This window comes from Pyxicephalus adspersus, chromosome 1, assembly GCF_032062135.1.
Source record: "Pyxicephalus adspersus chromosome 1, UCB_Pads_2.0, whole genome shotgun sequence".
NCBI classification, from domain to species: domain Eukaryota; kingdom Metazoa; phylum Chordata; class Amphibia; order Anura; family Pyxicephalidae; genus Pyxicephalus; species Pyxicephalus adspersus.
Genome location: NC_092858.1, coordinates 154,666,384 through 154,674,948, shown reverse-complemented (window position 1 = coordinate 154,674,948; position 8,565 = coordinate 154,666,384). Strand labels below are relative to the sequence as shown.

Below are 8,565 nucleotides of genomic sequence, written 5' to 3'. Positions count from 1 at the left end.
AGGTTCCAAACTTGAATACTACCACAATGTAAATCCAACAAAGTCTCTTACGCTTTCCCGGGGGGCTCTCAAACTTCTAAACCCCCGGCGCTCCCAAGAAACGACTGCGGCCCCATATGCACCGATGTCATAAGCCGCATCCACAGGCTGATGTCCTTGTGGTCCCTTCTCATCCCTGGCTGCATCATCTTTCGCTGAGGAAACTGTTCGTCATAACGAAGCCATGCCACTCCACCATAAACCCTATGCGCTTCACATTTAGGTAACAAAAAAGGGCTGAACAGTTTTCTTGTGCCTTTTCTCCGATCAAACTGCCCATGATAGCAAATGCCTGCAATCAATTTTGAAATGTGCGCAGTATCAACCACCACAGCTCCTTATCCTCCCCCTGCCGCTTACCCTCACTTAGCATCTTGGGCCCCGAAGCGCTCCATCGGTAGAAGGGAAAAAATTTCTACATACTCACCTTTCCAAACACGCACTTCTTGTGGCAGGTGCGATCCCAAAGGCCCTTCAAAATGTATGTACACCTCCCACTTAGCACCATGCGCTATAACCGGGTTGCTGTCACTCGTGACCCCTTCTCCTTTTTTCTCCCCTTCTGGTGTACCTGCCCCGGCCACCCCACTATCCGAATGCACCAAAGGAGGGGATGACATCCCACTCCCTCCCAGCGACATCTGCTCCCCTGCCCCAACAACCGACTGGGGCCTGGTCTGTCCCCCACTATCCACACCATCAGCCCCTGGCCCTGCATTCCCCAATAACCTTTTACCACCATCACCATTGGGTTCCGCCTGAGGTAAGGATTCCTCCTGGTGCCCCTGCATCCCCCACCGGAGCTCCGCTTAGCAGGGGGACTCAGAGGATCCCTGTTGGGGCTTCTGAGAAGCCTGGGCTCGTAGCCAGGCCTCACCATGGGTTGCAGCTTCATCCCTTAAGCACCCAAGTAGGGGTTCAATGTCCGCCAAAGTAAGTCCAAGGCTTAATGGTCCACAATTTCCTTTTTTGTGCTATACTTTGTCCAACTGACCACCCTCCTCAGGCTAGTCCCCCTTTATTACCCGTCCATCAGACAAAAACATAAACAAATCAACCTTTACTATTCCCGCCTTCCCTAATCACCCAGTCATGTGGGCTTCACCTATTCATTTTTTTTTGCTACAGGCCATCTTTCTCTGGCGATTAAACAATTAAAAAAAACAATAAGAGGAAACAAGACTACTTACCTACTATAATACTGACACCCATGCAGATTACACCAAAGTAAAAGTTTTGTCACACTCCAGGATAAACAAAATTCAAAACACTTCTCTTCTGCATAGCTTATTGTGGTCTTTTTTATTTTTACTCTAGGGATCTATTTATAAAGCTATTTATGAATCTGGCATTCACTAAATCATCTCCTTGTGGAGAATCTCCCAGGTTCATGCATTTCAACAGCAGTAATATATTCTCCATCAGGGAATGTTTCTTTAAATGTCAGACTCACAGCTTTATAAATAAAGGCACATTCATTCTACACTGTAAATTTCAAGTATGGCCCGCGACTTAGTCTAAGTTTTTAATATCGGCCCTGTGTGTTTAAGTTTGACACCCCTGCTATAATGTAAAAAAGGGGCTTGATCTCATGCATGTACAGTGAGATCAGCTCTTTTTTGTTTTACATTTGCAGGAAGACACACCATCTGAACTAATGCTCTCAAATGCTAATTTGTTAGCAAATAAGAGAGAAACCGAGATAGTGTGGGACTGGCTGGACTGGATTTGTGAAGGGACCAAGGACGTATCACTGGTAAAATGATGTTTTTTTCTATGAAAGCTCCACTGGGGAAATCAAATCTGACCAGTAACACTAACGTCTGCTGAAGACATATTTCCTTTATTCTAAGTGCATTGTACACAATTAAATTTTGATGAGTTTTAATGAGTTTTCGATTTTACTCAACACTTGAAAGTATGTGATCTTTTACTGTTTCATTGATTTGGTAATATATGTGACAAAAATAATATCACATGGAATGTGATCAATAGACAGCGAGCTGAATCTGTACAATTCAACAGAAGAGACAAGAGCCCCAATATGGAATCCATGCAATAAAACAAATGTACAGGGAGACATAGCACTGCAAATTCACATCATTTGGATATTTTGGGCCTATAATATAAGATATATATATGAGATATAAATAAATATAAGATAAAGGTTAAAACCGTCACCACGTTTCATGTTCACTCTGGGGCTTATATCACTCTAGGGCTTTCACAAAACTAGCATAAATGATACAGCTGTGTGTACAATGACGTGTGACATAAATTATGGAAAAAAATTATAGCAGCTACAGAATATTGTTCTGTATTAACCATCAGAGAGAAGAAAGATCAAACAGCTGTAAGATCTAACAGCTCATAAACAGCAGATATAATGACAACCTATATACTTAAGTAAAATCTGAAGAGCACTAGGCTGAGGTTTCAGAGGTTATGAAAAGCTGAAATGGTGTTTTAAAGAGAACCAGTCTTCACTGGGCTCATAAAAACATCAGAATGTCCACTTTTGTAAACTTAATTGTAAATGTAAATGCTTACTTTTAAAAGAGAGGCCCGTAGCCAAAAGAATTTAGGCACAGGACCACATGACGGAGGTGGGAGACCCAGGGGTGGTAGGGGTTAATAAATTGTAGTAAGGCTAGAGGAGGCTGTACTAGTGTGGAGAGTGGGGTAGGAGGGGATTAGGAATAGGATGAGTTATAAAAGGGGCTGGACAGAAGTGAGAGGCCCTCTTTTGGAAGAAAACGTTTCTGTTAGGACACAGGTATAGAGAGGGAATTTCAGGGCCTCTTAGCCCAGCTTAGGAGGCAGAGTCTTCATCGGGTGAAGCCTGGCTGCATGCCAGAGTAGCTCGGTGTGGGGGGGTGGATTTTGTGAATCTCTCCCATCGGTTAGGTTGGCCTTCAGTGTGCCTGGGGAGCCAGATCCCCTCCATTTTTTTTCAGGGGACTCAGGGAATACCTGGGAGCCCCTTAAGGGCCCCTTCTAGCTATCAGCCGGGTTAAGAGAGTCTCAGGCAGGGAGCAGTCTAGGGACGAATCCCCAGTCCGTTGCTGAGCTTTGGGGCAGGGGCTGCAGCTGTCAGGGTGGGCAGCCCCTGATCCCCTGGGAGAAAGGCCTGCAGGCCTTGAAGCAGGGGTCCCTTCATATTGTGGGCCCCCTCTGGCTGGCTGCATTGCATGCGGGGGCTGTGGCCAACAGGGGCGCAGCCCCCAATCTACTGTAAGCAGGCCTGGGTTGTGTAGGCCTCACCTATCTATTGTCTACTGGGAAATTGCGTGCAGGATCCCCAGGACCGGAAGTGATGTCAAAGGTGACGCGGCCAGGTCCCCAGTACTTAGAGCTCCCCTTTAGGTAGGTGAGCTCCCTTCCATTATGCTGAGCTGCACCAGCAGTGGTGCAGGGTCCCAGGGACCAGCTGGCAAAACACAGAAGAATGGGGCTGTCAGGTAAGTGTTTGGTGACCTAGGGGGAGGGGTGGGGGGATAGTGTATGGGGGATCACATTAGGGGACTGATAGAGGTTAGAACAATATGGTTGGTTTCAGGCAAGGCAAGCTGTTGGGTCCCTTTGAGTGGTGGGGGGCAGTGTCAGTACTGGGCGATGATATGCTATATTTCTCCCTGGTGTCAGTACTGAAGACGGTACATACTGGTACTCCCTGGTGTCAGTACTGAGGACGGTATATACTATTACTCCCTGGCGTCAGTGCTCTGGGATGGTATACATTGTTTCTCCTAGGTGTCAGTGCGGCAGGTTGGAATTTGCTATTACCCCCTGGTTTAAGTACTGTGGGATGGTATACTCTATTTATGACAGGTGTCAGGTACTGGGGTGCTCTACTCTAATTCTCCTGGGCATTGGTGCTGGGATGGTATACTATATTGCTCCCTGGGTCAGTACGGTGGAGTGGCATTCTCGATTTCTCTCCGGTGTCAGTGCTGGGGGTATGCTATACTTCATTACTCCCTGGTGTCAATATTGTTGTATGGTATACAGTGTTACTCCCTGATGTCAGTATTTTGGGATGGTATTCTTTGTTGCTCCCTCGTGGCTGTTCAATGGGGTGGTATGCTTCATTACCCCCTGGGGTCGGTACTGTGGCTGGTTTGAGCATAATGGGAGGATATACAGTTTGGTTTTGCCCTGGCCTTTGGCCCGGCCCCGACTGTTATGTCTATTTGTGTTGAGATGTTGGTAACATAATGTCTTCACTTTTGCTTTCAGGGGGGCGTGCGGTGGCAAGCGTATTCTGGAGTGTGTTGTGAGTGGGGTGACGTTCCGAGACAGGTTCCAGATGGTAGACTGGGTGTGGATGTTGGTGGGGTACGGGGAGTCAGATAGCAGGGGCAGCTGGTGGTTACTGGGCATGGGTGGCAGAATTTGCCTTTAGACTGGAAGGGAATGATTTTGTTTAAATTTCTAGTTGGGGCATTCAGCTGTGGTTGGTTCGGCTTTCATCGGGTTGTGAGTTGGGTACTATCTCGTTGGGTGTGGCGAGAGGTGGATGGCGGTCCAGCTGACCAATAGACAGCGTGCTCGCCTGGAGCGGAGGTGGCAGTGAATTGAATCAAAGTATTTGGATTACAGTGGAGTCCAGGTGTGTTGTGGTCTGGTTGGATACGGTGGCCAGGACCAGTTGGATGGGTGCCCCGCTTGGGAGCATAGTTTAACACTGCCTAGAGTGAGGAAAAATACAGTGGCGGGGCCATTTTGGTGGTCAGGAATGGGGGTATTGTAGTACTACATGATGCGTTGGCACGTTTGTGGCGGGTGAGAGGCCGCATAATTTGTGCTGGTAAGCTGGTTTGAGGTGGCGGCAGGAGTGACATGGTGTTGCTGGTCTGGCTGGTTACGGTGGCCAGGACCAATTTTTGGACAAGCGCCTGCCTAATGGAACGGTTAAAGACAGCTCAGAGTAAGGTGAATACGTCAGTGAGCCATTTCTGTGGCCGGGAACGGAGGAAGACAATCTGGCAGTATGGATTTCAACAAGCTCAGCGAGTGTGGAGGTAGCGCTCAGGTGTGAGGTTCACATTTGAGCGCTGTGGCTGTTGGGGTCTTGGAAGGCAAGGATCCAGTGCATTGGTGAAGTGGTGGAATTTGGCAGGGGGGATCCTCTTTGGTGGGGTCTCCCCCTTTATGGTGAATGGATGATTATGGATCCTGAGGCAGTGCTGGGTGGCTAGGGGCCAAGGCAGAGATGTTGGAAGAATCAAAGTCCTGTTGGGTGCGGATTTTGCCTTCTGAGACCTGCAGCCTGGTTGTTTGGGTGTATAACCGGAAGTATGGAGTTTGATAATATTATGGATTTTGTTGTTATGGTTAGGTGTTAATAATAGGGAGGAATTAGGTGTTGGTTAAATAGGTTATATTCAATGTAATATGTTAACATTATATAATCCCGTTTAATAATAATTATTATTAATAATGGAGTGTTATGTTATGTTATGTTAATGTACACTTGCATATCAAAAGTGTAAACGTATTTATGTATTTGTCATTTATTTATTATTAGATATTAGTTAATTACTTGAATGGTTAATTTATTTAATCGAGTTTAAATAAACGGCTGCTTGCCAGCCAATTTAAATCCAAGATTGGTGTCTGGGTATTTAATGGTGGGGGAGTGGTTGGTAAGCAGGTGGGGGTCAGGGGGAGGCGAGGTTCTGATGGTGGTGGTGAAGGATGGGCTAGAAAGTCCAAGCTACCCTCATCAAGGACAGTTGCACGGTTGTACAGGCTCCTCTTTTGTACTAAATGTTAAGTTTTTATTGCATTCTGTGAGCTTTTTACAGCATGCATTAGAAGCTGGGGCCAGTCAGAAACTGCACAACCTGACACCTGGCCCACTCCTTTTTTTCATCTCAACACCAGATGAGGGTATTAACTAGAGCAGTCTGACTGACACCTTCGCATGAAGGCATTTTGATATTTGTATATTTTCTACCAAGGACAAGCCCACCACTTTCATCAGGGTTGAGGGTTCTTGAGAAGAGTAATGAGGCCATTAATAATGATCTTCCATCCCTACAAAGAAAAGCATAAAGACCCAGTGATGAAGTTGGTAGGTTGAAATTATGATATTCAATGAACATGGAAAGGTTCATTTTTTCATTAGCATGTTGATGTGCAGAAAGGGAGTACCCAAGGTGAAATAAACCAAGATTAAAATGAATGTGCCTGGGGATGATTCATGAGCCATGTGAAGTAAATTTAAAGGTCACTTAAAGCCATTCTGCTATCCACCTGACCTCATGCATATAATACACACTGGAGCTGAAATAGAGCAGGAATCATGGTACACTTTTACTATGAACTCGCATATGCTTGTTGTTGTTCACTTGGTGGATGAACAAAATTCTGAGTTCCTGTTTCCTAAACTTTTTTGCTAAAAACATACAGATTTCAAAGAAATGTCCTCCACCAATAATTAATGTAGTGGGTAAAACTTCTCTTACTTTTTTATTTTTTTTTAATTCAAAACTTTCGTAATTTTTGCGAATTGCATTGTCAATAGGAAGATAAAAGTAAATTGATTTTTGAAGGTACAATGGGATTTTAATTACTTTTAAGCATTACAAAACCTGCTTTTAATTTGAACTGTTCTTTTGCCTCTTTAGTTTATTTTTATGCATTTTTAATGAGATCAAAGTCACAGTAAATAAACAAAAGATTAAATCAAAAGTTTACAAAATTACAATACCATATACACACATATATAAAAAAGAAACACAAGCAAATTTAGAAAATGGAAACTTCAAGTTGAGATCAATTTTACTGAAATTGCTTAAAGTGGACCCATGACCACATTTTTTTACTATATTTTTAAATAAAGTTATTACATTTTTTCACATTATTTTTTTTTTAATTTGAAGGCGAGACACCTACAGGAAACCCACAGCCTTCTGGGATACATTTTTCAAACATTTTTATTTATGTTTTCCAGATTTACCCGTCTCTTTATCCCCACCTTGTGCTATAAGGAGCTGAAGGTAATTTAACCTCCCTAGCGGTCTGATTCTGTACGTATTTCTATGCAAAAAGTGGTACCATTTTTTGCATGGAATTTCATTTTACATTGTAGGCCTGAAATTCTTAGGCATAACTCACCAACACATGTCTAATAGTTAATACATTTAATAAATGTAATAATAAACTTTTAAAACTTTTCTGGAAATTAGCGCTGCAAAGGCCAGAGTGCTGACTGGATTTTATCCTGCATGTACAGTCAATTTAGTTACTTTTCTGTCTGGTATTTCACAATTATTTACAATACGTCACATTATATAACAAAATCTCTCCGTTTTACACATCATTATTTTTGAAAATATAGTATGTCTATACAGGTTCTAGTTTATACTTACAGACTGAAAGACAGAGCTGACCTTAGATACCAAGCTAAAAAAAAAAAAAAAAATTAAAACCCAGCTCTTTAGATATTTTTCCTCTCTTAGTGCAACTTAGGTTCTTTTGAAAATTTTGTTTTATTTGCTGTCTGACAGAGCTATATATATATATATATATATATATATATATATATATACAAATATGTATGGTATATAGGTGGTGTGGAGATTAGTTATTGATTGCTTTCTTTTCATTGCAAAGCCCAGTTTTATGTCTGATGCCTTGTTAGTAATGCCGGTAATTTGTCTTTTCAGTTCTATGCACCTCCTATGTACGGTAACATCATTCAGAAGAAAAGGACGAGCTGGGTATTCATGGCTATACTATATGTAATTTCCACATACTCCTGGTTGTCATAACAACAGTGTTTAGAGTGCCTCTCTAAACCCAATTTAGCCAAACAAATTGGATCCTGAAATTCCAAAATAAATCTGCTCTAGCACTTCAGGCTGACCACTCAGTGTTAATCATGTAGTAATCAGAGGGTCCTTGCCTTGGCAGCGAGTTTCACAGCAAACTCTGTGGCATTTCAAACCTTCTATTTCATTTTTGATGTTTCCACATTGCCACTAATGATAGCAAAAAAAAATAAATAAATAAAAAATCAGGTAATATGTATACATTTCAGTCTGTTACAGTATAAAGTGCATCACATCAAGATAACACCATGTAATCCTACTTATCCAATAGGTTATACACATACATTTATTATTGGTACTGGATATTGTACCAGGCATCAAACAGAGATCTTGTCAAAGAATTAATATTATGTTCTCTACATGTTTGTGTGGCCTTACTTCAAATTCATGCATGCCAAGATCTAAAGATAATTTTAAGGTTCTCAGAATGAAGGTTGTGGATGCCAATAGGAAGTGGTTTTAAAAGATCAGCAGATTATTTGAAATAAGACATTGAATTGTTAGGGCAGGATCACACTTGTTCTTTAAGGTTTTTAAGATTTGACAGTAGGCGGCATTGAGCGGCACTAAACCATTCATTGCCACCCCTATTCATTCTCTAATAAGCTGCTGCAGCTAGACACTACATGTAGTGTCTCACCAAAACAGCAGTTCAATGGAGTAAGGAAGTGGTAACTGCACCACA

The 8,565-nt window shown here is 42.6% G+C and overlaps 1 long non-coding RNA gene across 2 annotated transcripts; it reads left to right on the top strand.

Annotated features, from left to right (window-relative positions):
- The first annotated feature begins 2,786 nt into the window (after positions 1-2,786).
- Positions 2,787-8,073, top strand: LOC140344625 (uncharacterized). Of its 2 annotated transcripts, none has more exons than XR_011923613.1 (4): positions 2,787-2,815; positions 6,006-6,118; positions 7,001-7,046; positions 7,716-8,073. It is a non-coding gene; the product is annotated as an uncharacterized lncRNA (long non-coding RNA). The 2 variants fall into 2 exon arrangements; XR_011923612.1 differs by lacking the exon at positions 2,787-2,815 and adding an exon at positions 2,822-3,500.
- The last annotated feature ends 492 nt before the right edge of the window (positions 8,074-8,565 follow it).